This window comes from Mustela erminea, chromosome 5, assembly GCF_009829155.1.
Source record: "Mustela erminea isolate mMusErm1 chromosome 5, mMusErm1.Pri, whole genome shotgun sequence".
NCBI classification, from domain to species: Eukaryota; Metazoa; Chordata; class Mammalia; order Carnivora; family Mustelidae; genus Mustela; species Mustela erminea.
Window position 1 is genome coordinate 28,664,511 of NC_045618.1, and position 21,176 is coordinate 28,685,686.

At 42.6% G+C, this 21,176-nt stretch overlaps 1 protein-coding gene across 3 annotated transcripts in view; it reads left to right on the forward strand.

The window, feature by feature from the left end:
* The first annotated feature begins 1,037 nt into the window (after positions 1-1,037).
* TMEM266 (transmembrane protein 266) overlaps positions 1,038-21,176 on the forward strand; it is a 113,891-nt gene continuing 93,752 nt past the window's right edge. For 2 of the 3 annotated variants that reach the window (XM_032342343.1, XM_032342344.1), the window contains exon 1: positions 1,039-1,243. The gene's annotated coding sequence lies outside the window, so the exon portion shown is untranslated. Of the gene's footprint in view, positions 1,244-21,176 lie in introns of all 3 variants that reach the window. The other variant, XM_032342346.1, reaches the window with a different exon arrangement.

Genomic DNA, 21,176 nt, shown 5'->3' on the forward strand with positions numbered 1-21,176 from the left:
GGACCCCACGGCTGTATTTTCAGCATGAACTGGTGGAGACTGAAAATAAAAGCTAGGAGTTCAGAAACTGCCTGCCTTAGTGACGTGTTCCACTACTCACGGCAGTACTTGCAGACATTAGAGTTGTACATATATATGTGTGAAGACTCTTCAAACCTGCAGAGAATATTTGTGGGTACGTCCAGAATCCTCACCCACTCCACTGACCCCACCTGCTAACCCAGACACATAGCGCTATAACAGACACTCTCAGAGAGGTTGATACCATCGCCAAGGGGAGAAATCTTACTACTCGTATAAAGCACAACTACACATAACGTCCATAAACAGCTATACAGTTTATCCCTGATATCTGAACCTCACAGCGGTGGGAGGGGAAGGAGGTGAAGGGGCGGCGGTGATTCGTGACCAAAATGTCGGAAAAGCTCTCCTAAGAGGCCGATCACGGAAGGTGGGGGGAAGGTGGGGAAACACTGTCCTGCAGGGGTCCTGGGCAGAGACTATTCATCAAATGAAGGTCCTGAGAGGCATTTTCCTCCCAAGACAGCACACGGAGGGTCAGTGGTCTCTGATTCTGTCAAGATCTGGGCCAGACAGCGGTGTTTCCCTGCCATTCGCTGCCTCAAAGGATGCCCTGTGCCGACCTAAGGAAAAACTGGCGAAGAGCTCTGCAAACTGCAAAGCCCGGCACCAAAGCCAGAGGAGGCTTCTTTGCCGGCAACTGTAGGAAACCCTAGCGGGACCCTTTGGGCCTCCGCACTTGTTGCTTCCCCGGGGCGCCCGTCCGCCTTCACCTCACACCTTCTCTTTGTGAAACCCTTCTCTTCACATGAGCACACGCGGGCCCCCTGACTGGGCCGCGCGACCCCCTCACCCACGCCATGACGCGGGCGCGCTGTGTTGGAGCCCTGCTGGCGGCGCAGCCTCCGACCCCTGCCCGGCTCCCGCCGCCAGTCGGACCAGCCCAAGCCGCGGTTTCCTAGACAGCCGCGCCGCGGCTCGGGAGCCGCCACAGTAAGCACTCGCCGGTGAACCGCGTGAGGCAAGGGCGCAGGCGCCGACCGGCGAGCTGCTGGAGCGAGGCCGCGCACGCGCGCCCCCGAGCGCGGTGGGCGGAGGAGCCCAGGGAGCGGCAGAGCCGCGAGGGGGCGGGGGGAGGGGGGACCGGACAGGGGAGCCCCGGGAGCGCGAGCTGCAACCGGCGCCAATGCAGAGCCTAGCGAATCCCGAGCCCAGGCAGCAGGTATGTGTCTTCGAAGCCGGCCGTGGCCAGGGCTTCCCCTCCTCTATGTCGGGGTCCTGTGGCCAGGGCGGGGGTGGGGGCCGGTCAAGGTTTGCAGGGTGCGCGTCCGGGAGGGCTAGTATCTTACCACTGACCTTCATCCTGGCTCGCTGAGGGAAGCAGGAGGAGGGTGTGTGGGGAAATCCAGGGCTTCAGCTCCAGCCTGGGGAATCTGCTTCTTGTCACATGCTTCTTATTTATTTTTGCAAACTGCTCTGGTTGGGGTCCAGCTGCAGATGCTTTAGCTCCCGTTCTTTGCCTCCGTGTGCCATCTTGCATTTATTAATAAAACATGCAAGCTGGGGTGTGGAGGGGGGAGGTGGATTGCTGCTGGGGGGAATCCCATTGCAGTATGGGTTGAGTGGCGCCTATTTTCAGTGTTCAGGCATGGTACTGAGGTGGAAATTCCACACCCTGGGCATTTGTGGCTTGCTTGGTCGTGAGCACTTACTAGTGGGCTTCCCTCATTTGTCTGGAGGCGCTACAGCGGCAGGTTGGGCTGTCAAGAAAGCATGGTGGGCATTCAGTATCAGGCCAGAATCCCCTTCAGGGGACAGGTGCACACAGTACCCTGCTTGCTAACTTGCCAAGGACGCTTAAACCCAGAACATCGTTTCCGTGATTACTGAGAAGAGGCCTTGAACAGAATCCTCCAGACTTGCATACTCAAACTCGTTAAGGTTTTGCATCTGAAGAGGACTAAAGCTTGCCACCTGTTGGAAGTCAGACCCCATGAAATCCTCCATAATCTAGCCCACCAATCCCTGTTTCAGTCACTAATACATAGCAATAGGCCCATCCTGGTTCTTCCTATCTTCTTTAATATTGCTTGTCATTTCTTTTAAAATTTAATCCATGATTTTATGTTCCATATGTTATAAATTACATTATTTGTATAACATCAACAAAATTTGTATAACATTGTATCGAAAAGACTGAATTTCTTTTCAGTGTCCCGGTTAACCGAGTGTCCCGGTTAACCGATTTCCTAGCTTTTCACCTTGCTTCAAGCAGCAGTCCAAAAAAGTGGAATATATGTAACTGATTACCTTTCTCTGCCCCCCCCCACCATGCCATGGTAAGAAGACTAGTACAAGCTGGAAGCATAAAATGGAAATGCGTATCACAAAACATTGGGGTATGGCGGCAGAACTAAGTGCTTGTAAACTATAGTCAGTGTGCCACATCTAATCATGAGGACACATTGTTGAATGCTCATATGTGCCAGGTACGGAGCTAAAGGGTACTTGTGCATGATCTCGTTTAATCTTCACAACAAACCTATTATCTCCATGTTGAAGGTGAGGAAGGTGAGACTAAGAAAGGTCAGCTAACTTGCCCAAGGTCACACAGCCCAAAATCAGAATAAGGATGCAAACTCAAGTGTATCTGATTGCTGGGGGTGGAGGGGCATTGGGAGGGAACTTTACCCCTGGTGCTGCCCCTGCATCTATATAGTAATTAAGATCAAGTTTCTGCATAAACATACATGCTTGGATCTGATTTTTTCCATTTCATAGATTCCACATCCCTCTTTGTGGATTTTTAGAAACGGAATCGGCTGTTTTAGAATGGGTCTGTATGGAATTTTTTGAGGTGGCACTGAGCCTATAAAAAATGGTGTCCTAGACACGTTTCCATTTAACTTTCTCAAACAAGCAATTAAGCTCAAAAAAAGTTGTTTCCCTTCAGATTTAAATTCATAAAATGTATGTGCATCAGATAGAATGAGTCACTCATGTTTTTCATTCTTGCATCCCACTCCAGTCTTCTTGCCACCTTGCAGACTGGCTTCTGGTGTCAGTGCCAGTCATTAAAAACAACATTGTCTAACACACTCCTGTGTGAGTGCCTTGATGGGGTGAAGGAATGCAGACCAGTCATGGCCCATAATCCAGTCTCTATGATAGTAGCAATTATTCACTTGAAAATCTTGTAATCCATGCATTCAACTATGGATGTCTACTTCATCTTGTTCTACAAGTGCACTATCATAATACAAATATTGGATTTTGCTCCACATTCCAGTAGTTCTCATAAACTTAGAAATTGCTACAGTTGCATCTTCAATGGAAAATCCACTCAATGGGGCTACAGACTTTTGTATCCAGGACATGTATTTATAACGGTAGTGAGAAAGGTAAAGGTAGATGTAAGGGATTACTTGAAATATCCCATGGAAATTAATAGCTTTGAATTATAAATTGATGGCTAATATTAAGTAGGAAATATAAGACTCTCTTATAAATTCTGTAAGCTCTGTTTTTTTTTTCCCCCCCCTTGGGCAGTATGACTGGTTTTAGAACACCATGATCTTACTTTTTTCATTATACTTTGTTGTGTTGACAGTAAAGCAATTTACATAGCCATTTTGCCTCATGGAAAACACTGGGTTTTAGAAGAGCATATTCCCCAGTGCTTATAGAAATGCTGAGATGGAGTCTTTCCACCCTGAGGATTTCCAGTCTATGATCAGATAAACTCAAGAGGAGTCCTGATGTTACTGGTGAAGCAGCAGAAAGCAAAGAGAGGTATTGCTTGATTTCTGGACAGGATCTCGGTTGTCCAACATAGACCATCACTATTTTCTTCAGTCAGAAATCTCTTAGTTAAAAAGCATCCAAGAAGTAGAAGTCTACTCTATTCCATTCAAGCAAAATTGTATTTAATGCAAAGCTGAGTATCCTTTTGGGTGCAATGGTCAATATGAGGCATGTAAAAATGTTTCTGGACTACATTTTTTTTTTCCTTGAATCATATATCTAAACTGGGGAAAGCCGTATGGTCAACTATGGATGTGAAGCATTATTTTTTCCCCTCACCAACTGTCTTTTGGGGTTTTTTGGAAGTGAGGAAAATAACTGAAATTTTTCCAGGAAATGGGTAGCATGCATTGCAACGAATGATTGTAATGCACATTTTAATGCATCCTTGAGTAAGACACTGGGAACTGGCTTATGTATCTCTCTTTGACCAACCTCGTAAGCTACTTAGTTGTGAAATGTGTTTTTGTTATAGTATGCTTAACTTAGTATTCTTTAAAAAGAGATGTGTTTTTTTTCCAGTGTCAACAATCTTGAATCATAAAAGGAGTTCAGTCAGCTTAATTCAAGATACTTTATTTTCATGGGTCTCTTTTTCTTTCCTTAGTGGCAGCCGTTGCAAGAGTTTTAATTTTATTAAGAAAATGGTTCACGGGGCACCTGGGTGGCTCAGTGGGTTAAAGCCTCTGCCTTAGGCTCAGGCCATGATCTCAGGGTTCTGGGATCGAGCCCCGCATAGGGCTTTCTGCTTGGCACGGAGCCTGCTTCTTCCTTTCTCTCTCTGCCTGCCTCTCTGCCTACTTGTGATCTCTGTCTGTCAAATAAATAAATAAAATCTTTAAAAAAAAAAAAAAGAAAGAAAAAAAAGAAAATGGTTCACAAAACAAACTGAGGGTTGCTGGGGGGAGGGGGTTTGGGAGAAGGGGGTGGGATTATGGACATTGGGGAGGGTATGTGCTTTGGTGAGTGCTGTGAAGTGTGTAAACTTGGTGATTCACAGACCTGTACCCCTGGGGATAAAAATATATGTTTATAAAAAATAAAAAATTAAAAAAAAAAAAAGAAAATGGTTCACAATCCATGAGTTAATCCATCCCCTTTCCAACTGGGACCAGAGTTCACAGTTGCTGGCCAGGCATACTCCCATAGGACCTTCATCTGTGAACCCTGTAACTCCCTTTGGCCTTATTTGCACCCAGTTTCCCCACAAAGAAGGTGTAAGGATTCCTAAAGTCAGGTCCCATGAGACAGGCCTTGCTTGGATAAGTGAGGTAGAATAGTGGCTACTTGATACTGATCTAGGAGGATCAGGGAATCACTTCTCCTGCAGCAACACTAGCCTATATTGTGATTTCTACTTGTAAAGATAGTGTGTACCCGTTGTAAAATGCTTAAGCATTACATAAATATAGAAGGTAGGAAGTCCATGGCTAGAATCATTAGTCATCTTAATAGCAATAGTCAGTAAATAATTTGCTGTGAAGTTTATATTTTTTTAAGCTTTAATATCTTTTTTTTTAAGATTTTATTTATTTATTTGTCAGAGAGAGAGAGAGAGAGAGAGAGAATGCACACAGGCAGAGTGGCAGGCAGAGGCAGAGGGAGAAGCAGGCTCCCTGCTGAGCAAGGAGCCTGATGTGGGACTTGATCGCAGGACATTGGGACCATGACCCGAGCCGAAGGCAACCACTCAACCAACTGAGCCACCCAGGTGTCCCTGAAGTCTATATTTTTTAATGTGGATACTGAGTTGTTACTGTTTGCCAATAATACTATGTATGGATGATATGATTTGCAGGGTTTTTTTCTTTTTCTTCCATAGGGTTATTTATCTTGCTCCCTTAGAGGCCCATGAATGGCATACACTTTATTCAGCCACAGTAGGAACTAGATGAGAGGAGCCTTGTAACCAGGGGAAGAGGCAAGGGACTAATGTGTGGTGGGTAAGAACTGGGCGTGATCCATGTCCTGTGATAGGTGTTTTTACATTCTGTATCTCATTTAACCCTTTGCAATTACCCTTCATGTTTAACTATGTATAGATGAGGAGAGAGTCCAAGGTCCATGAGATTTAAGGCGCCAAGCTAAGATTCAAGCCCAGATCACTGTGGCTCAGATTCAGGGCTTTTTCTTTCAGAATGAAGAGCACACTGCCTCTGCCCTTCCACACTGACCTCCTAGCTGTTCCCCTGCCTCAGAGCCTTCACACTAGTGGTTTTCTCTCCTGGAATGCTCATCCCACAGACAACTGCTTTGTTTGCTCTCTTGAACCTCCTTTTGGCTTTGCTCAAAGTCTGACTACTCCTTTATAAAACTAAGCACTCTCCCAAAAGCATTCTTTGCCTTCCTCTCCATTTTGTTTTCATTCATAGTCCCTCTTCTAGTTTACCCTATAAGTTGGTTGTTTTATTTACTGTCCATGTCCCCAGATAATGAATGCTCCATTTTGTCTCTTTTGTTCACTTCAGTCCAGAACCTTGATGTTGTGGAAAAGAACTGACAAGTCACTGTGGCAATCTTGAATCTTTTTAGCCTCCTACCCTCCTTGTTTTTGTTAGCCCTTACACTTCCCCATAGTGAGCAGTGAAGCTCTAACATGCAAAGACTCTATGTGCGTGTTTGGGGGAATAACAGGTGAAGTAGAGAGGAATCAGAAGCGATCTTGTCTTAGATTAGTGTCAGGGAGAGAGAAACCTCCTCCCTGGTAGACAAAGGAGGATGGAAAGAAAGTCACCTGAGGGCTGAGGTGTGGCATAAGGCAGCTAAAAGTACATGGTGGGGAGAGGGGGTGGGAATGGCCAGGAACGAAGAGGAGGCCTATTCAGGTTCCCCTCTGTTTGGCATACATACTTTTGTTGAAGACATCCAAAGGAGAAGACACCAGATTCCACCAACTTTCCTAGTGACCTACGTTACTAGAAAGGAAAAACAATCTATGGACATTCACACAGGTAGATTAATCACTGCACTACCAGCATCAAACTGTTGCACTTTTTAAAGATTAAATACCTGTTGGTATCTTTCCCGTTTAAGCCAGAGTGTGAGAGTTCATTGCCAAAGCACTTAGCTCGCGAGTCTGAGTTTTGGCAGGAAGCATGTTCCAACAGCATCACAGTCTGAGATTCTTTTGGCCCAAGCAGTCCCAGACTCCTGGTTACCTCGCATACATCTTTTGTTTGCAGGAGTTCTTGGGCCCAAGCAAAATGTTGGGTATGGGGGGAAGAATTCAGATTGAGAACATTTTAGAGTTGAGTACACTGGGGTGCTGGACGGAGTTTATGGTTATAGGATAATGTCAGTGAAACTGCTCCTCAGCCACAGGAAGCCCTCCGTCTCCTCCTCCTCACCTTCTCCTCAGTGGCCTTAATTGCTACCCTAGGCAGTCTGAATTACCCGCTTGTGGAGAATTCCCCTTCCAAAAAAATGTAGCCTCCCTAAAACTGCTTTTGATTTGTCATGAAAAGTACTCAGTAGCTAGAGCAGGGGCTGATAACTCAGGTTCCCACAGCTGATTAAAGCAAAGAATTTTAATAAGTATTCTGCCCTTTGCAGCCCAGGTTTTGGGAAGTCCGGGCTGCAATCAGGCAGCTGTTCTCGGGATTTCTGTCTAAAACCATAACACACACATTGCTTTTGGCTGCTCTCTCTTGGCTCAGAACAGGTCTGAAATGAATTATTTCATCTGTGATTCCCTCATGGTCTCCTACCTTAGTTTCCAAACTGCCATCAGGCCCTGCCAATACAGTATATAAGGTCAAGAGGTCAAGTAACTTTCTCCATAACAATGCCCCTCAGGCAGTTAAATCTTTGCATTGTACCTCAACTTGATGCAGTATTTTTAATGAATAATTTCGGTGACACTTGCTAATTCTCCTTTAACTATGCCTGCTGAAATGTGTTAGTCTTGCCCTTCCAAACAGAGAACAGGGTGAAATATATATAGTCCCTTAAGTAAAGAAAGTGTTCCACTGTTTGGGGGCATAGTCTCAAAAGAAAATGTTGGGAGTTTCTCTCCCATCTCTTGCCTGTCCTTTCATTGTCCATTTTCTTTCCTGGTGCTCTCTCTGCTGTCAGTCCTCCCATAATGTCCTACAAGGAACCACTGTCCCTACCCCTCTACTGAAACGGAACTCTTAAAGGTGACCCATGATTGCCTAATCACAGATCCAATGGCTGTTTCTCAGATTTCGTTCCTGATGGCTCAGCAACATCTGAGCCTATCGACTTCTACTCCTTGAAATGCTCTATTGGCAGCACCCTCCCAAAGGTGTCTGGTCGATTCCTCTGCTTTCATCATTCCTATCCTATCGAGAGGCAGTCTGGAGAAGTGGTTAAGAGTGTGGACTCTGGCCTTTATGGGTTTGAATCCTGGCTCTTATACTTGCTAACTGTGTGACTTGAGTTATTTAACCCCCCTGAGCCTCAGTCTCTTCATCTGTAAAATGGGAGGAAGAGTAGCTAAGTCATAGAGCTGTCAGGAAGAAATTAAATGAATGTGCCTTGTAAAGAGTAAGCACTTAGTAAACGCGGTCTTTCGTCACTATAACTTCCTGTTTAGATACCTTCAGAGGCTCCCTTGTTCTCTGCAGGATAAAACCTTAACTTTAACTCTTAACTAGCTTACTTACTGCCCACAGCCTTTCCTAGTGTGTGCCCACCTCCAAGCCCTTATCCATGCAGTCTGCACTTGAGGACCACCTTCACCCCTTCCAGCTCTGCCCCTCCTTCCCTGGCCAGAGGAGGGAGAGTACTGAGGGCTGCGCCCACCTGCTTCAAGGCCCTGAGCACACAGGCCATGTGTAATGGAAGCTATCCTCTCTTAGGCACTGAGCCTCTCTCTCTCAGGCAAATTATAAATTACTTAAGGACACTAGCTGTGATTTATACTTTTTCAAAATATCCTTCTCAGCACTTAGCGTTATATACATACTAGGAATTTAACTCCCATCTTCTAGCTGCCAAAACATGATAGTTTTTCTGGGTCCTTCTAGAATTATTTTTCCTCCTAAACTGAAACTTGTATTGATCAGTCCTAAAGCCTATATAAGCTTTATGTGGGAAAATTGAGTCAAACTACAGGGAGAGTTAACCACATCAGAACCTTTTGGAATGAGGAGGGATATATAGAAATCACTAAAATAAAGGGAGCACAGGGAGTAACTTAACTCCTTTTAAAAGGAGTTTGACATTCTCCCAACCTGTGAAGCTGTCAGGATTTTCTACAGTGTTTGGGACTTCTTCCTGTCTTGATGCCATCCCTTCCAAGCAAAATGAGTGCCCATTGCATTACTACCTCCACCCCAGCTGTGATCATAAAAAATGCCTCCAAACATTGCCAAATGTCACTTAGGGTACACGAAATCATCCCCATTTGAAACCCACTGCTCTATAGGACCAATCCAGAAAACTCAGTATGTTCCCATTTCACACAATATCAGAATTTGGACAGTGTGGATCAAATGAAGATGACAATTACAGTAGATGTGAAAAATCAATTTGGGTTCGAAATTACTAACATAGAGAAAATTTAGCATCTACTGATCTTTAGTACATAACCCCATTGTACATTGGAAATGTGGTTAAGTGGAAAATGCATTGAATACATCTAGCCTACCCCTGGACATCATTGTTTACTGCAGCCCACCTTAAACATGCTTAAAATACTGACCTTAGCCTACAGTTGGGTAAGATTGTCTAATGCAAAGCCCATTTAATAAGGCAGTGTGGACTATCTCATGTAATTTATTGAATACAGTAGGTGAACAAAGTACTGGTTGAATGGGTACCGAATGGTTGTAAACGTGTTGGTTGTTTCCCCTGGTGGTCTTGTGGCTGACTGGGAGCTGCCACTCACAGCTGCTGCCCAGCAGCAGGACATATCATCCTGCATATCACTAGCCTGGGAAAAGAGCCAAATTCAAAATCCGAAGTACGATTTCTACTGAATGCATACTGCTTTTGCACCATCATGAAATCAAAAGATCATGGGCTAAGCCATTACAATTGGGGGACCCTTTGTATAAGCAGTTATGGATTCTGTCATGAATAGGGAGAAGTAAACCAATAAAGTAGTTACAGAAATTCAGACCATCTTCCCCCTACAGGACTTGGGTCTAAAGACAACAACTCCAAAGCAGTGCTCCAATCATTCTTAGAATATTTTTGTTGGAATTGTATTTAAGTCCCCAAACTACTTTTCTACTTTTGACAATAAGTATATTAAATCAAAAAATAATGATTGGAGAACTCTTAGTTGATCACTATTGGAGGGAATTACATTTGAACTGAGGGAAGCTGACTCTCCCTAGCAGAGGCTGCTTCTGACCCCAAAGCTGCCCTGAGACAGCGCATCAGGGGCTTCAGGGATGAAGTAGGAATGACTAGGGACTCTGTGCTTTGGTGAATGGCCCCACTTGCTCAGGATCCTTTGTGCTTGTTAGATAATCGAGCTGTAGACGTCTGATTTAAAGCCCACCTCCAATTGACATTCACCATTATGCTCCGTCTAAATATAGTAGTGCAGAATACATGGCTTCCCCAAAGGCTGAAAGCAACAGTTAAACATAGTACTTTCTTAGGGGGCCGGGGCAGGGAGCAGAGAAAACATTAAGGCTCCAACCTTGGGAGAGACCTGCTGTGGCCAGAGACCACCCTTCGCCTGTATCTGCCTTTGAAAAGGGAGAGCATACAGACCTTCAAGATGATCCCTGACCAATAGTCTAGAAATAGGCCCTGTGCAGTGTCTTGAATCCGGGAGGCAAAGTACAATTACTCCTTCTACAGACAATGGTGAACATCTGTGTTCCAGGCTCGTGCCAAGAAACTCCAGTAACCATGATGGCCTGAATTGTGTGCCCCTTCAAATGCATATGTTGAATCCTTAACCTCCAACATGACTGGAGATAAGGTCTTCAGAAGATACTTAAGGTTAAATGAGGTCATAAGGAAGCCTTCTAAGAAGAGGAAGAGAGGGGCACCTAGCTGGCTCTCTCAGAAGAGCTTGTGACTCTTGATCTCAGGATCATGAGTTCAAGCTCCATATTGGATGTAGAAATTACAAAAAGTAATAATAATGATTTTTTTTTAAAGGGGTAGAAGAAGAGAATGAAAGATTTCTCTTTCATTCTCTTCACCCTTTGAGGACACAGTAAGAAGGTAGCCATCTGCAAGCTGGGAAGAGGGTTCTGACCAGAATCTGACCATGCTGGTGCCCTCACCTTGGATTTCTAGCCTCCAGAACTGTGAGAGAAAAAAAAAATCATTGTTGTTTAAGTAATTCTTGTTGTTTAAGTCATTCAGTATGCCTTTGTTTTCACAGCCCCAGCTAACACATTCTGCATCCTTGTTGTATAGACAAGGAAACTGGGCCCAGAGAGGCAAATGACTTGCCCAAGGTCAAGTTACTAGTTAGTGGCAGATCTAAAACACAGACCTAGTTTTCCTGACTAGTCTGTTGTACATTCCCCTTTTTGTACCACCTCAGGTCATATAGGCTTCTGTTCATTATCTCTAGAACCTGTGGTTCATTTCTTCTGTGAATATCAGGGTCCTTATACCTGCCCTGTTTATCTCAGGATTGTGATAAGGATGGATTAAATGGTACAAAAAAGACAATGTAAGTTTCTAAACAGAATATTTTACAGATGTAGGTATCACTCAACTCAGATTTTGCCTGATTATCAGGAATCTTTCTACCTTTGAAAATTGTTTTTTTTTTTTTAAACACCTGAAACCTAGTCTTAATTGCTGAAATGAGGTAGTTCTTGAAAGTGTAACCAGAAAGCTCTGCAGTCTAGAGACAAATGTTATAAATAAAGTCATTTATAGTTTTAACCACATTGAGGCTATTACTTGTTACTCTTCTTTCCAGAGGTAATATTCTAAATTTTGAAAAGAAGCATCAGATTAAGGCATAAGAATTTCTGGAGTCTAGCCCATACACTATTCTATACAATAGAAGTGTAACCTTGGACAAGTCACTTCACTCTTCTGAGTCCTGGTGTCCTTTCTTGTCAAATAATGAGATTAGGCTTTGTGGTTTAGGGATCCCAGGATAATTCCTCTGAACCATGCAATGCCTTAAGACAGCAGGACAAAATAATTCACCCAGTGATCTTGCTTTACAAATTATACTTCAGTTATAGTTGTTGGAAGAGTCAAACATAGATGAATGGCATTTGGCAAGAGTACATCTGAAACCCTTAATTATACACTGTAGGCAGCTCTGAAGCTTGGTCTGTGTCAAAGACACCACATTATCCAGTGACACAGTGCAGAGACATTTGGAGTCATTGCAACAGCTTGTTCATCTGTGGCATGATTGGCCTGCATCGGGTAGCATCCACAGTTTGCATTTGAAAATCTGACCCTCTTATACTGAGATTAAAAGACCTCCTGTCCAGTTCCTTTGGAAATGAATCTATTAAAATTGATGACACTCAGTGGGGAGTTTGGGGTTCATAGCCGGTGACACATATGGTTTATTATCAGATTTTTATGTAATTAAATACTATACGAGGTATACGTTGGCTCTCACAAAGTATATTTCTCTGGTTGGAGCAGGCTGACCCAACACCTTCCTGTTTGGCACCCAACATCTTCCTGTTTGGCTTCCTTCTTTTTCTGATCATTTTCCTTCACACACTTCAGGAAACTATCTCGGCTCTTAGAGCACTATACATATATCAGTTTTCTTGGCCAGAATCTTGCCCTTAACTTGTTCTTTGATAACAATGCCAACCACATGCTGAGTAACATTGTAGGCTCTTCCAGTTTTGCCGTGGTAATGTTTGTGGTGTGTTCCTTCTTGAACACTGCCCATCTCCTTGATGTCCACAATATCACCTTTCTTGAAGATTTGCATGTATGTGGCCAAAGGAACAACTCCTTGTTTTCTAAAAGGCCTAGAGAATGTGTAGCAGGTACCTCTCCTCTCTTTATGTTGGTCATTTTGGTGCATTACTGGAAGATGTTGGTTCCCACTAATCTTCTTGCTAGAAAATCACTTCTCTCATTTCCTGACTCTTACCAGTTACCAGTTATGTGAGAGAACGTTCCCTTCTAGCTGAATGTTAAATATCTCATCCTCCAGGAGACAGTCACCTGATTTTCTAACTCCATTGACCCAAAACAAACATCTTTTCTTGGGCCCTCTAAGAAAATCAGTGTTTTGGGGGATTTCATTTGTTTGTATTGTTTTGTTTTTCTGGCTCTGTATAGAGAACAGTCTTAGTTTGTTGTGGACTCTAACCTGCACTCTAACAATCAAGAGTTCCCCTTATATTCATCAACCAACAATTATTTAACAAAATGCCAACAATATACTATGTTATATTTATTGAGTGTTATTTGGAAAGAAAATCCCACTCAGGAAGAGTTTACTAAGTCCCAGGCAGAAATGATTCCTCTGGCTAGGGAAGGAAGAACTCAAAGGAAGACAGGATCATGAGGTGTGAAGGTCAGATAGTGTCATGGGGGGTTCCCAGGAAGGTGGGTCATTAGCTGTGCCCGAAAGGATAGAAATGATTTGAGTAGGAAGGACATAGGATAATCATGTAAGATACTTGATATCATAGTCAGAGATGACACTGATTGTGGTTACATTTATACTGACAGATTGGCCTGAAGGGATGGATTCACTGTCAGAAATAATTCACATTGAATCATGTACACATGAAACCCTATCATGCTGACTGTGCTTGAAAAGCCTGCTGTATAAAAGTTCTGGATTACCTTTTAGAATGATGTTGGTAGTATTTAGTGGTAGTGAGGTGCCTTAGAATTTGGAGATAAGATTGCTTTACTTTACCTATTCAGTCCATTTGTGTGTGACATACTGAAGATAAATCAAGATAGTTCCCAGTCTTAAAATCCACAACTGGCATTATGGTAGGCCTTAAAATGCCAAAATGCCAAAAATGTATCCACCTCACATCCTTGGAACCTGTCAACGTTGCCTTATTTGGAAAAAGGGCCTTTGCAGATGTGGTTAAGTGACAGATTTTTTAAATGAGGAGATGATCATTCTGGGGGATTACCTATCGGTGGTTGGAAAAATACTATCCCAAGTGTCCTCGTAAGAGAGAGGAAGACAGAGATTAGAAACAGAGCAGAAGAGGACATGACAGTGTGTCCACAAAAACAGAGGAAGTGATGTGGATTCAAGCCAAGGAGCACCTGAAGTGACCAGAAACTGGAAGAAGCAAGGAATGGATTCTCCCTCAGAAAGAAGCACATCTCTACTGACACATTGATTTTGGACCTTTGCCCTCCAGAACTGTGAATGTATTTCTGTCCTTTTAAACCACCAGGTTTGTGGTAATTTGTTGGAGCAGCCAGAGGAAATTCATACAGGTGGAATTAGTTATTAAGGGAACAAGGAAATTGAAAATGTGAATTTGGAAACACCCAGTACATTACTTAGGGTGACCTGGTTTGTGGACTTATGTCTCTCCCAACAGTGTTGTTTTGTTTTGTTTTGTTTTCTCTATCGTTTTCCCCATTTTGCTGCCCTTTCACTTCAATGGAAGAGTTGTTCTTCTTTTTTAAAACTACAAATCTGTGTATTCTTGATTGCGTCCCTTCCCAACTCTGTCAGAACTGTATTTACGTACTTCATCTTTTGATCTCTGTTGGCTGTGGTCCCTCAACAAATTTTAAGTTGCAGCTTTTCTTAAAAACACTCTTCCTTTGATGCTGCAGCCCACTCAGGATACATATAGTCTGTTTCCTTCAGCTGTCAACTTCTTGAACCCTTCTAAAATTTATTCATAAATGTCTATTACATACGACCTTGTGCTGGGTACAGTGACAGAAAATGGGCAGCCATCAGGACTGTCAGCAGAGGATATACTCCTGGTTCTCCTGCTCCCGTGTCTCGGGCAAGACAAGGACCAAGTCCTCAGCAACTTATGCTCTGGCCTTGCCCAGCTCTCTGTCCTCCTGTGGGACCATCACTCTGTCTTCTGTCCTTACCCACTTGCTTTCGGGTTTTTGGTTTTTTGTTTTTTTTTAACAGTCCCAAGTTCTCTCTCACCTCAAGGAGGGAACACACTTCACCTACTTAATTCCTTGTGCCTCCTTTTGATCCCAGTTCAAACATTATTTCCTCAAGGAAACCTTCCTTTCATGCCCCCTCCTCCAACCCATTTAGGACAGATTTGTCTTTTACATTCTTATAGACTCATCATTCCTTTTGTTTAGAACACTCAACTGAGTTTCTAATTTTGCATTTATTAGTATAATTACATTGACTGTCTTTTCTACTCTACCCTAAGCTGTGTGGGTTCCTAGACCATGACTGTTTTTACTCCTCGTTCAATGTGCAGTTCCTAGCATAGAGTCTGTCTAGAGGTAGGCTGTCATTCAGTCATAGAAAAATTAGGAGAGTGTCTTTCAGGAACTGGTCAAGTAGAGAGAAGCAAATAATGTATTCTAATACTTCAAGCAGAGTATTATAATGGAGTTAAACTCTGTATGTCAGGGGAGCAGGGAATAGCAGCAATTAGCTCACAGGGGTGTGGGTGCAGGTGTGAAGTAATCAGCAAACACCTCTGAAAAGATGAGCAGGCATTAGCTATGCAAATGAGGGAGAAAATGGCATTGTGGCAGAGGAAAGGGCTTGTGCAGAACTGTGAAAGAACTTCATGAGTTGAGGGAACTGGTATGAATGGAGAGAAGGGAGCATGTCGAGAAATAGCTAGAGATGGGACTGGACAATTGGGATGGAAAATGGAGGGCCTCGGCTATGTCGTGTGGAATTTGAACCTGTGTGGAAAAAGCCAGAGACAAGTTTAAAGTCGGCAAATAGTATGACAAATTTGCATTTTTTTAAATGTCTTTTGACAACTGGGACTCTCATATGTGACTGGTGGAATAATAAAATTGTATAACCACTCTGGAAAGCTGTTTGGCAGCTTCTTATGAAGTTCAGCATACACCTATCCTACAAACTGGCAATTCTACTCCTAGATATTTACCTAACATTAAAACTATATACTCAAAAAAGACTTTTACAGAACTGCTCATGACAACTTTTTCATAAGAGCCCAAACTGGAAACAACTCAATTTTTCATCAACAGGTGAATGGAAAAATAAATTCTGGTATATCCATGCAGTTGGACACTCCTCAGCAATATAAATGGGCAAACTACTGATAAACACAATAAGCTAGATGAACCTCACAGAAATTATGTTAAACTAAAGAATCCCCACACAAAATAATCTATGCCATGTGATTTTAAGAACAGGCAGAACCAATCTCTGGTACTAGAAATTAGGATACTATTTGCCTCTGGGTATCAAGGGTTCGACTGCAGGGAGTCATCAGGGAACTTTCTGGGACAATGGAAATATTCTGTATTTCAGTTGGGATGAGAATTCTGTTCAAACCAGCCAAGCTGTACACTTTTAATGTGTGTGTTTTATTGTGTGTAAATTATGCATCAATTTTTTTTACATGAAAGAGAAAAAAGACATCTTTGGAAGCAGGGTGGAGAATGCTGGAAGACAGGATTGAGACTTGACTTAGGGCGATTTTAATAATGCAGCTGAGAAATTTTAGGGCCAGGATTTAAGCAGTGGTAGTGGGTAGTAGATTCTTTGGTAATAGAGGTATAATCAGTGGAAATTGAGAAGGAGGTGTTGGGGGGAGAGTTTTGGTTGCAGGAGATGAGTTGAGTTTTAGAAATGTGAGGTTGTTGTACCTCTGGGGCATTTATACAAGCAATGGGCAGAACTAAATATGGCTTAGGTCATGATCCCAGGGTCATGGGATAGAGCTCCACATCAGGCTCTGTACTCAGTCCAAGGTCTGCTTGGGGTTCTCTTCCTCTCCCTCCCCCCCTCCCCCTGCTCATGCACACCGTTTATCTCTCTTTCTCTCTTTCTCTCTCTCTCTGTGTCTCTCTCAAATAAATAAAATCTTTTAAAAATAAAAATTAATTAATTAATTAAAGAATCTGGATCTAAAGCCTGGGGAGACTCCCTGACTGGAGATAAGTATGTGGGTTTGCCTAGGGGTAGGCATCATTGAACTTGTCATGAATAGGAGAGTTTATCCAGTAAGCAGAGACAAGAGCTAAAAACAGAACCCTTGAATCCTTGACATTTAGAGGGTGATAGAGAACAAGGAGCCCTTGAAGGAATCTGAGGTGATGTTAAAATGTTCTATCATAGAAGCCAAAAAAGGGGAAAGTGATTAAATAAAGGAGGGGTGGATGTCAAATGCTGTAGTAGTCAGGTCAGGAAAGAACTGCGTCCTCACCATTCCGTCTCTCTTAAGCCCTTCAAATCTCCACTCTTTTCTCATGCCTCCGGAATGTTTTTCCTAAAGGTGGCCAGATCCAGAGACCTGTTGCCCAGCCTCATCTTCAACCTCCCTGCAGCATTCAACATTGCTGACCATTTCCTCAATCTTGGAATTCTCTCCCTTAGTCCTTTACTGCACAGCAGGGTGGTTACCCTCACCTGACCCTTACCTAGGCTCCTCTACCTGCTCCTGAACATGATCATTCCCCAAGGTTCTCTCTTCTTTTCTTCCCTCAACATTGAATTGCAGCATCTTCTAGTGGTTCGACTTGTGCTGGGTGCTGATGATACCAGTGAGTAAAGCATAGGCCTGGTGTCAGAACTGGACAGCAAAGCTACAAAAGGAAGGTAGAAATAGATATCAACAATATCGTACGTTCAGAAGTTATTAGCAGGGTACTCTGGGAATGTAGAGGGAACAAATGGGCTTGAAGAACTTAGGAACAAACCAGTAAGAAAGCTGTGCAGGGAACAGTGCATGAGAAGGCTGGGATCCTCAGGAATTTCTGTGGCTGAAGTGTAGAAAATATGGGGTTGAAGGGTGAGAGGAGCTAGAAAATATAAATAAATGTAAAGCAGTAAATTGCAAAGTGTTGTGCAGGATTTTAAGCTTTGTTCTATATGCAGTAGAGAGACATATGGGGTCTTAAATAGGGAAAGGCACAACAAAAAACAATTTGGGGGGGAAGATAACTAGCTGAATGAAGGCTGAAGAGACCAGGGAGAGAGCATGGGCAAAGAGTCCAGTTAGGAGGGAGTTTCAGGAATCCAAGTGAGAAATAGTGAGGATTTGAATTAAAGTAGTAATGAGAACAGAGATGATGATGAAATCCCAGAGATATTTCTGATATAAACTTGGGAAAACTTGTCACTTGGCTGGTAAATGAGAGAGGGAAAGGTTGAGGATGACTCCATAGTTCTTAAATAAGGAGATTTGGGTGGATGGTGACTCCGTGAACTGGGATTAAAACCACAAGAGCAGAAACAGCCTTTGGACTGAGGTAAGATAATGAATTTAGAATTGGACCTATTAATTTTGAAGTTCTTATGCAACATTTAGTTAGAGCTCTGTTTTAACACACAGATGGTGGCTGAAGCCCTAGTGTTAGATGAGCTATTTCAGAAAACCCGTGCAGAGGTTGGGCATCAGTGGGCGAGAGATGTGACATCAAAAAAATATCAGTTTTGAAGGGTTATGAAGAGGAGGAAAAACATCAAAGGAAATAAAAAGAGGAAGAGGAAAAAAATACATACTGTCCTCAAAAGCAAGAGAAGAGAGAATTTTAAGAATCAGAGGGTCATCAACCATGTCAAATTCTACAGAAGGGTGTAGGGTTAAAAAGTGTCCACTGCTTTTGGTAATTAGTTGATCACTGGCTAACAGCAAAACTGCTCCATTGGAGGCCAGAGATGGAAGTCACTGTTGAAGTTGGAGGAGAAAATTTAGAGGAAGTATAATGTAAAATAATGTCACATTCAGACAAGTAAAGACTCGGAGAGTTTCCTTTCCACACAATTTTACTGAAGAAAATTACTTAAGGATGTACTCCTGCAAAGATAAAAGGAATCCAGCAAAGAAGAAGATATAAGATGTGAGAGAAAAAAATGTAGCCAAGCCAGGATGACAGTCATGCAGCAGATCCATAGAGTGATGTGTCCCAAATTTACTGTTTCACAGGATAATTAGGGATCTGGACAATCCCATCATAAAGAAAACATGTATTTCTACTTTCTGTTAGGAAAAAGGCAATGAGAAACTTCAGGAAGAAAGGGAAGAACCTGTGGAAGAAGTCTGGACCAAATATGAAGCACATTGAAATGTGGCATGATTTTGAGCAATTTGATGGAGTATTAAAAAAAAAAAAGAAGAAAAGAAAAAAAACCCCACATACTTGAACATTTCCATCCAGCAATATGGGTTTAATGAAATAGTATTATATCCCTTTCTGTGATGATTTATTCACACTACCTGATTCTGCAGTGAATATAAGCATAAACATAAATGTTACTTATTGGTCTTGAAGTTTTAAATTCAATTTATGAGCAATTTGCAAAGCATGAAGAACTTTATATAGCTTCAGAACAGAATCTAAATTATTTAAACTGTCACATGTTAAAAAAAAAAAAAAAGTATTGGCCTAGCTTTCAAACTTGGCTTGTTGAGAAGTATATGAGCTAATGTTTCTTGAATCTCTGTCATGTCCCAGTCCCTATCCTAAGCCTTTTGTGGGTTATTGAATTCATACAATGCTACCAGTTAGGTGTGATTTTACTATCCATTTTCCAAATAAGGAAACTGAAGTATGGAGAGGTCAAGTAAGCTGCCCACAGTCATGCAGCTAGAAAATAGAAGCATTGAGATTGGTACCCCCACTGTCTGGCTCCAGGGCCTGCCTCTGCATTGCACTGTTCTGTCTCCTCAGGAGAGACAGTCCTGGAACCAGTGACCCCACCATACACATGGAAGGGATGGGATATACTAACCCAGGTTGATGCAACAGGCAAGATGCTGAAGCATATATTTTTTTAAAGTAACCTAGGGGAGTTGTCTCTGTAGGTTAAGGTTAGGATTGGGAGACTGAGGGGAAAACATTTACTTTGTCATTTTATATACTTTAGAACCATGTAAATTTTTTTACTATGTGCATGGGTTGCTTTCATCATTTACAAATCCTGCCCCTACTTTAAGGCCATATGAAAGAGTTTCTTCCAAAAGTATCCCAAATTCCTTCAGTAAGAAATGGCCTCTTCACCCTATGAGCTCCCAAAGGGCTTTGTCTCTGCCTCTTAGAACCTATTACTGCTGACTTTACTACAGTTGCCTTTGAAAATGTCTTGAGAGAGTCAATTATCATATGGTTTCACTTATTTGTGGAGCATAACAAATAGCTTGGAGGACATGGGGAGTTAGAGAGGAGAAGGGAGTTGGGGGAAATTGGAAGGGGAGGTGAATCATAAGAGACTATGGACTCTGAAAAACAATCTGAGGGGTTTGAAGTGGCGGGGGTGGGGTGGGAGGTTGGGGTACCAGGTGGTGAGTATTATAGAGGGCACAGATTGCATGGAGCACTGGGTGTGGTGAAAAATAATGAATACTGTTATGCTGAAAATAAATAAATTAATTTTTTAAAAAAAGAAATTGTCTTTTGAAGACAGCATCTTTGTCAGATTTCTCTTGCTTATTTCCATAGCCTTGGGACCATGCCCTCCCTATGGTATGTGTTCAGTAAATGTTGAATAAACTGGATGAGTGGCTTCTGCTGATGCCAGACTATGTCTGTTCTCTTCATGTCAGGGGACTTAGAAAATGTAGCTTAGGTATGTCCATGTGTCAGGCATCGTTTTCCACGGGGTCATGGGGTGGGAAGAGAGAAGAATGTGGAGTGGACACTGTCCCAGCCATCCAGAAAGACAGAATCACAGAATAACAACATCAACATAGATTTTAGATCATTAAGTTCAACCCCATCATTTTACAGATGAGGAAGCTGAGCCCAGTGAGTAGAAAGGACTTGAAAGCCCACAACCAAATTGTAATAACTATATCAGCTTAGATTCTTCAGGGTTGTTTTTGTTTTATTTTGTTTTGTTTTCGTTCTTACCAAGGCAATACATGTTCAGTGCGTAGCTTGGGGGTTTTTCCCCTATAATATTTCTATATTTTTATCTGAGCATGGTTTTTTAGATTCTGTTTTTCCTTTAGTGGCCACACTTTGGTTGTCATACTGCAAGCTGGCACAAATTCTTTTTGGATGTCAGTGAATAATGAGTGGGTGGAGAGGTGCATGAATTAGTGGCTTTCTCTCAGGATAACATGGCTGGTCATTGCTGAGATTTAGCAAACCATATCACTAGGGATGCCAAGCAGCTGAAGTACCTGGTGTAAAAGCCCTTCAGAGTTGCCATGACAACTACCATTTGTTCTCTAATTTCCATCATCTGTGTAAGGATCAGGGTCGGACCCTTAAATACAGCCCCAGAGGTTAAGGCCCCAAAGAGGAAGCTCCTTACCCAGGCTGTGACAGTGCAGCCTCTCCTACAC